Genomic DNA, 9,054 nt, shown 5'->3' on the forward strand with positions numbered 1-9,054 from the left:
ACTGCCATCCACATCTTCCAAGGCTTCCAAGAGATCTGAGGCGGTGTCATGTGCCCTGCCAAAGTCCGCACATCCAAATTTTTGACTAACCAATTCCAAGCTTCCTGTTTGTCATTTATTTCCTTGGGCATCATGTAAAAGGTCTCCAGATCAGTCATGGGCACCGTCCACTCTCCGCATTCTAAACGAGAGTTGAGGCTCCTCAGCCCAGGGATTGCCAGAAGGGGCTTCACGATGACCTTCAGAAACTCTGAGAATAAAAAGAAATATAAATAAAATACTCTTTTAAATTACTGCAGCTATGACCTCTTTTTAAATGACTAATGCCTACAAAAAACTCTTACTTTTCCTTGTCATGCGCGTTTCACACTCACTTCCTAGCTGTTGAAGAATGAAGTAAATGTTAGCTGCAAGATTCAAATGAATCATTCTCCAATGATAAACTTTGCCCTGTTTGAAAAAAAATAAAATAATGGCATTCTGTCTGTGCCTTTGAATGTGGTGCAAATTAATTTGGCTGTTGTACATATCCAATCACGTTATTTTAAAATAGTACTGATAAAATTGCTTGTTCTACAAATTGTTATCCAAATGATGAAAATCTACAGGCTAAACCTTGATTTTGTACTTTGACATCCGCCCCTGTTTCCGGAGTGTGAAAGTCAAGGCAATGACATGTCATAAATGCAAGTTCCATATTGAAGATTGCAATTACAACATACACTTTTTGCATATGCTCGACAGAAGCTAAGCATACATAAGTATATTCGAACCACCAATAACAGATCAATTTCCAAAGATAACACAAGGCAGTTGTGATTACAACAATCAAGAATAAATCAAAAATCAATCTGCACCTTGTGGAGTCCGGTCAGTTTTTAATACAGATGCTCCTCTTTTCTCCAGGCTTGGAGTCTGAAAAAGAGGGAAAGGGAAAAAGAAGATGTCTGATTTGACAATTCACCCATTAACCGCTGTTAATCACATGACACAACACAATTTTAACTTTTGAAGTGATTTGCCTTAGAGTAGAGTTCCAAGCCCTATTGAGCGCAAAACAAAGTTAAGTGCACATTTGAATTACATCAGAAGATAAAAACCTACCTTTTCACGTGCCACTCCTTGAGCTAAATCTGGAGTCACAAATCACAACATGGGTAAAAAGGGAAATTACATCTTTGCCATGCCATCAGAAAATCTCAAATTTGTGATCTATACCCTGCGAATACCCCCAAACAACACGCTCACTCCAACTACTCGCAACAGTAGTGGGTCACTTCATACATTTCAAGCAACATAAAATGCCTTACATTAAAAACGTAAGATGAATAAGTTTTAACCACGTTTGAAAAGTAAAGGATGTTAACTTTACCAAACCATCCCCCAGCAAACACATACAAACAAACCACTCGCAAAAACATTCTTGAAACATACAGAGCATGCTCTGTTAAAAATTATTACGTACCTAAATGCAGCCCTTCTTTGTTTTGTAGAAAAGTAAGTTGTTTTGTTCTTTTTCTGTAGCAGCGTCGACTGTTTTCAATTCGATGCAACTCGAAGGAAAGTACCCGGTACTTCTTGTTTTTTTACGGTGGCGCACAATTTATGCACGTGTCTGCCCCTAGTGTTTTGAATGAAGCAATACAACCACACTTCACACGGATCATTGGTTGTTTAAAACAAAGCAATACAATATATATATATATATATATATATATATATATATATATATATATATATATATATATATATATATATATATATATATATATATATATATATATATATATACCTAATTTAGATGTTTATTTTAGGTCTATAAAATAACCTAAAATAGACGTCTATATCAGGTTACAGAAATAACCAATTAAATTTGGTACGGATCAATATAATTGTTAAACACAAATCCAAACAACTTCTGTACATTATTTATCCAACTCACAGCTGGTTGAGACTTTAAAACTTCGAAATATGATCATATTTGATGTTTTTAATTTAGACGTCTATTTTAGGTGTATACCGAGACCAATTTTAGACGTCTAAATTAGGTCTATTCATAGACCAGACGTCTAATAGACGTCTATGGCCGACAGGTTTATAAACCTGTAGACCAAACAAACGCATAGCTATATTACAATGGACATTCACATGCATTTAGTTGTTGCTTAAATAAAGACGACAATTTCACATTGATTATTTCATATCAGTGATGTGCGGTGAGGTTCATGACTGGGGAGGCACTGACGTCATCCCCTACTCCCCCGGTAAAATTTGTCCGACACCTAACCGTGTCATAAAAAAGGTTGATGAACGCTGCTCTAGAGTAGCTTATTCATTATTTAATTTGAACTATTATAATTGAAATCCCATATCATCAGTCTTCACATAAAAACACTCAATAAAGCACATGGAATCAAAAACTTGTTTTCGATCATGCGTACAACTCCGTTTGAAAATTCATGCTCCGAAGTCCCGTTGTCCAAATCAAACCTTTTAACTCCGGAGTTGGTCTTCCTTTACTGATGACATCCTGCTTCGACCGAAAATCCATAGTTGAAAATCGTTTCGATATGTAATCCTCCATTTTAAAACGAAATGTAAAAACGAAAAAAAAAAGTAAAAATAAATAAATGGACGACTACTCCTCAGTTGTTCACTGTAAATTTGAACTGGAGACCACTTATTCTACAGGTGGGCGCATGAAGCATCCTGGGATCACTAGCACCCCCTGCCATAAGGCTGGAGAACCTTTTTTTCGTTGCCTCCGTAAGGTCTCTTTTCAAAGCCGCTTTATTCACCTAAAGGAATACGACGTTACAGACAGGAAACACAAAACTTAATAAGCACTTGGAAATAGTAGCTAAACTAGAAACACACAAGTGACAAGGGCTTGGCAAGCAATGCAATCCTTTGGCCAAGAGTCTTACTTAAATAACCTTAATTGCAATTGCTCACGGGTGTGTAGCCCAGGCAGTGCCTTTCCTAAAATTTTTAGCGCCCCTGTTTGGAGAACCAGCAGTACTGTACTGATGACAGACATGACAGAACCAGCAGTACTGACTACAGACATGACATTGACATGACATTATATTAATTGCGGAAATGACATATCTAACATGTAGGTTATGGTTCACTCAGATGACAAAAAGTTTATATGTTTGCAAAGGAACTGATATATGGAATTTTATTTCTTATATTATGACCAGGCCTAATTCTAGTTAGTGTGGTAGTCTAAGCAAGAGTTTGTATGGTGACCCCCTCTATTGCCAATTTGCATACGTTTTAATTGATAAGATCATCCAACCATCCATCCATCTTCTTCCGCTTATCCGGGGTCAGGTCGCGGGGGCAGCAGCTTCAGGAGGGACTCCCAGACTTCCCTCTCCCCAGCCACTTCATCCAGCTCATCCCGGGGATTACCAAGGCGTTCCCAGGCCAGCTGAGAGACATAGTCTCTCCAGCGCGTCCTGGGTTGTCCCCGGGGTCTCCTAACGGTGGGACATGCCCGGAACACCTCCCCAGGGAGGCGTCCAGGAGGCATCCTGGTGAGATGCCCGAGCCACCTCATCTGGCTCCTCTCAACGTGGAGGAGTAGCGACTCTACTCCGAGCCTCTCCCGGATGACCGAGCTTCTCACCCTACCTCTAAGGGAGAGCCCGGACATCCTGCGGAGAAAACTCATTTCCTTCTTTCCTGATCTATGTTTTGCAATCAAAGTACTCCGGGATTGAATGATTTTATTTGCACGGGTATCAGTGAGTGAAGTTGTTCAGTTTTTGGAGGAATTAAGATTTGTAATTCTATTTCATGTTTCTTCAATAAATGTGTCTTATATACTCATTTAATTCGTTGTGCGCCAATTTGTATGATGTGTGCAATCGATTGTTTGGGGTTGGTTTGACAATTTGATTTAAGGACGTATAAAATCGTACCGTAATAAATAATAATAACGAAGGCGTTTAAAACAGATTATTTGGATTAGTGTAGAATTAAAAGTAATTTAATTGTCCGTTGGGCGCGGGCCCGTTCCTATTTTTGTCGGGCCGCGTCAAAAGTTAAATTGGACAATTTTAGGGATTAAATTGCCTTCACAATTATTCGAGGGATGAGTGAATCTCGTTAAATCTTTAATCCGTTCAAATATTTACTTCATCTGAGTAAAATAATGAAGGTGTTTAAATTACTTTATTTGGATTAGTGTAGAGTTAAAATTAGTAATTGTCCGGGGGGCGCGGGCCCGTTCCTATTTTTGTCGGGCTGGGTCAAAAGCTAAATTGCACAAATTTGAGGGATTAAATTGCCTTCAAAATTAATTGCAGGATAAATATAATTAGAGTAGAACATTTTGATTCGTTTCAAGAGAAATATTATTCCTTTTAAACAATCGAGTTGGTTGAACCATTCCAACGGTTAAGTGTTTATATATATATAAAATGTTAGAAATAATGATTTAAATGCATTAACTTCCTTCTCAAATACTATTATTGTCATACTTCCATTAATTCGATTCTTCTTCGAAATAAAGACAAGTAGGCTTGCTACTTGAGCGACAAAGTAGAACAGACCCATAGCAATAGTTACTTCGGCACAACTAGTACAAGGGTGCGCTAGACCAACGAATCCCTGAGGTCTTAACAAAGACATCTAAAAAATCCAATATTAAATATGGATTAATATAATACTAATAATAGTAACATAACAAAAGCATCAAACTACCAAAGGGGGCCATCATTATGGCGCGGTCATTTCGAAGACTTGCCTCGAATTGAGTTACTCGGCACGCGCTTCAGGTGACTTGAGAGGGATTGGCGTCATAAAGAAATTATATTGATTCTGGTAGAATTAATTTAACTCGGGTGGTTAGATACGGACGAGTCCCTTCACCCCGGCTCATCGAACTCGTTACCGGGGAGCCGGTGGCACTTTGATAAAAAGTGCGTTTGACACGTGCAATAACATCTTGCTCTCGACGCTTTATTTTGAATTGTCTGTGTTATGTGTCCACTCTGCATCGATTGCAATCTGGTCATCCGGGAAGAGGGATCCTCCCACCTGTGGTCTCTTCTCAAGGTTTCTCATTTCCCTTAGTAGGAGTTTTGAGTTTTTCCTTGCCCTCCTGGGAGTTTAAGATCAGGGTATGTTTGAGAATATTTGTCAATTTTTGCACATGTCCTGAGTGTTGTTAGTCACCAAAATGTTGAACAGAGGCTGAGATGTACTGTTAGGTTGCGGATTCTCGTTATTGATCTGACTCCAAATTGCGATGAGTTGCTTTAACCTAAACCACACACTGGTGCACCTAACAATTTTGTGAGTTTGTTCTGTCAAAGAGAAGACCAGTAGATCAATCAGACCGAATTTACCAATTGTTTATTCCTGTCAAAGCAAGCTAATACAGGCGCCTGGGTCCCGGGTCCCTCACACTAAAACTCGTGTGTTCTTGTGACCATCAAGAGACGACACATTCTTCCGGGTTGCCCAGTTATAAAGGAACACAATATGAATATTTAAACATGTAAAACATTGTGTGATGATTGGTCAATGGCCGTCTCTTCCCCACGGGATGCCGTTGCTGAGTGCAGCTGTTCTGGTGGTTGGGTCTTTCTCGCGAACCTCGACCACAAGGACAGGGGTGTTATTCTCGTTTCTCACCTATCTCGAGATGTTCTCGCCAGCTGCGCGTCTGTCCCGGTCTCGCTTGACCGATGATACATCCTGTTTGCACAACACTTAGAAGAAAACAACTTCGTGCAGTTGCCTACACATTTCCTTTAACACTCATCATGTGATCATACAAGCACAGCCACTACTGGAGATTATATTGATGTGATTATGTATAGGTCTAACGCAGCCTTAATAAAATATGTTTGCAAACTGCCAAAAACACATTTCCCTTTAGTACCGAAGTCAAATTACTTGTTTGGCATGCTCAAATATGGCCAGTAAAAGTTCTTGAATCTTAAGTTGGGCAGATCACTAAGAGGCACAGGGGCGCGGCAATTTTTGGACGTGGGAAGACTCACGCAGGCACGTATTCTGATCCTAATGTTAGTTTTTTTCCATTTGTTACTGCTTATTGTCTTTGTTGCTTTGCCTTTGATGACTTGTAACTTGTCACACTTTTTGGTTTTCTTTTGTGGTGCCGTTTTGAGTGGCAGCCTTTTCTAGAAGCACTCATGTCATCAGTATTTATATACCCACTCTGCGGTATGAATGCTGATGGAAAATCAAATTTCCCCCGGGGATTAATAAAGTATCTGTCTGTCTGCCTGCCTGCCCGCCCTCCCTAACTTCTTCTTCTTCTGCTTTTCCTTTTGGCTTTTACCCACAGGGGTCACCACAGCCTTGCCCCCACGCTCATCCACATCAGATCCCACCCAGCACCCATTCACTCACTGTAGAGAAGTAGGGGGTGAGGGGTGTGCTCCAGGCAGTAAACCCCAGGAAGGCTCCCGGTCCAGACGGACTACCTGGCAAAGTGCTCAGAGCTGTCCTAGGTATTCTGCAGGATCTTCAACCTCTCGCTGACCCAAGCAGTCATCCCCATCTCTGAAGTCAGCCACAATAATCCCCATACCGAAAAAGTCACCCCCAACCAGCCTCAACGACTACCGCCCTGTTGCCCTCACCCCGGTAATAATGAAGTATTTTGAGACACTGGTTCTCCAGCACATCAAGGACTCCCCCCCCCCCCACAAACACTCGACTCCCACCAGTTCGCATACCGGGTAAACAGATCCACGGAGGACGCCATCACCATAGCTCTGCATGCTGTGTAGAGTCACCTGGAACAGCAGCAGAGCTATGCGAGAATGCTTTTTGTAGACTGCAGCTTGGCTTTCGACACAATCATCCCGGACATTCTAGTCACAAAGGTGGACACTCTGCCCCCCCCCCCCCCCCCTCACATGCACCTGGATTAAGGACTTCTTGACCAACAGGCCCCAGATGGTGAGACTTGGCCCCCACCTTTCCTCTCCACGCACACTGAGCACTGGTTCACCATAGGGCTGTGTACTGAGCCCCCTCCTCTACTGTCTCTATGCTTACGACTGCAGTCCGGCCCACGGCGACATGTTTGTCAAATTTGCTGATGACACCACAGTGGTCGGGCTGATCTCGAATGGTGATGAAACAGCCTATAGGGAGGAGGTCCAGAAGCTCACGACCTGGTGCTCCACAGGTAGTTCATGTGTGCTCATGTGTATGATGTGGCTCCTTACGGTAACACAGTAAAAAATGTGGCTCTTAGTCTCTGACTGGTTAGACTATCGTGAACTTAATCGCAAGTCAGTACCAGACAGACACACTATTACCAGGATACAAGACAAGCTAGATACCCTGACTGGCAGTTCATGGTTTGTTGCTGGATCAGGGGAAAGCATATCACCGAGGGTTTTTGGATGAAGAAAGTCAGCCACTCACAGTGTTATCACGTCTGTACCAGTGGGTAAGGAGCCCCTTTGGCCTCGGTTCTGCCCTAGCTGAATTTCAGAGAAGCATGGAGGAGTGTCTGTGGGGGTTGCGTGATGACATTTGCCTACCCAACCTGGACGACAACTTGGTTCACAGTATTGTATTTTCTGCATCATAAGGCACTTTGGGTTAAAATGCGCAGATTCAATTGCGGGAGCTTTTCTGTATTAAAGCCAAACACAAGGCTCACCATGATTTATGGGAAACAAACAAACTAAAAAACAAACAAAACGTCACTAAAATCTAGACAGTGAGTTCGGTTGTATGAGTTCAGTTGTACTTTATTCTACTATTTAACCACATACTGTATGCACATTATTGTTGGTCGATATTCATACACAAACCCATCAAAGTTCTCATCTGCTGTATCCGAATTAAACAGCTGGTGAAGTTCATCATTAAACACAAGTTCACTCTCGTCATTGTCTCATCGTCATCACGTTGCTTAAATTGTGCCTTTGTCGTTGCCATTTTAGAGGGTCCAAATGCCCAAACAGAAAATCTTTATATATCAATGGCGGAGGGGCGTACACCACGTATCATGTACAGTCCTCTGATTAGTTTACTGCCCCGTAAAATGTAATGTCCTTTGATTGGTTCATCAGGTCTACATAATATATCTAGATATCATGTCCTTCTGGCGGAACAACAACACAACAATATTTACAGATTTTGGAATTTGGTCCACACAAAAGGTGCACCTCATTAAAAGGTGCACCTTTGCTTATAGAGTAAATTAAAGTGCGCCTTGTGGTACGGAAAATACGGTAAGTCATTTTAGGACCATGTTGAACACGTGAGAGCAGTTTTGCAACGATACCAGAAGCGACTGAGAGTCAAGAAATGTGAACATTTCAAACCTAAAGTCAGATTTGTTGTTATCGTGTCAAAAGATATTTATAGTATGGATCCAACAACGGTTGCTCCCGTGCTAGCGCTGAAAAACAGACATCTTTGCACCGTGGACGAAGTGAGGCAAATTTTGGGCTTTCTCTCATACGACAAGTCAGATATAGAAGACTTTTCATGGATTGCTAAACCTTTGTATGTACTCCTCCCAGCGCCATCAACCGCTTCCAATATACCCAAAGACTCAAGGTCACACAAAAAATAAGGAGAGAACAACAACCAAATTCGAAGGCAGTTGCCATCCTCTGCCTCAGTTACTATATTTTATTCTCCACCATAAGGCACTTTGAGTGTACCGTATTTTTCGGACTATAAGTCGCGTTTTTTCTCATCATTTGGGTGGGGAGGCGACTTATACTCAGAGTGACTTATATGTGAATTTTTTCACAAATTTTTACTTGATCATTAACACTTGACTAACTAGTATAGCAGTTCCCACGCTTGAGCTTGACCTAGAGGTCACCAGCTTCTCAAAATACATTTTGAAGATGCTTAAATGTTTTAACCTGCTTACTAAGAGAATCCACGATCATAGTTATGATTATGTGTTAAATTGACTATTGTCAAAGTAAATAAAACCTCAAAGTCTGCTTTATTGTCAATTTCTTCACATGCCAAGACACACAAAGAGATCGAAATTACGTTCTCAGTATCCCACGGTGACAAGAC

The 9,054-nt window shown here is 41.2% G+C and overlaps 1 long non-coding RNA gene across 1 annotated transcript; it reads right to left on the minus strand.

The window, feature by feature from the left end:
* Positions 1 to 339: 339 nt before the first annotated feature.
* On the minus strand, positions 340 to 1,274 carry LOC125981319 (uncharacterized). The gene is made up of 3 exons (XR_007485899.2): positions 1,105 to 1,274; positions 858 to 915; positions 340 to 381 (listed from the first exon to the last, which is right to left on the minus strand). It is a non-coding gene; the product is annotated as an uncharacterized lncRNA (long non-coding RNA).
* Between the last annotated feature and the right edge of the window lie 7,780 nt (positions 1,275 to 9,054).

Source organism: Syngnathus scovelli, chromosome 1 (assembly GCF_024217435.2).
Source record: "Syngnathus scovelli strain Florida chromosome 1, RoL_Ssco_1.2, whole genome shotgun sequence".
Lineage (NCBI taxonomy): Eukaryota > Metazoa > Chordata > Actinopteri > Syngnathiformes > Syngnathidae > Syngnathus > Syngnathus scovelli.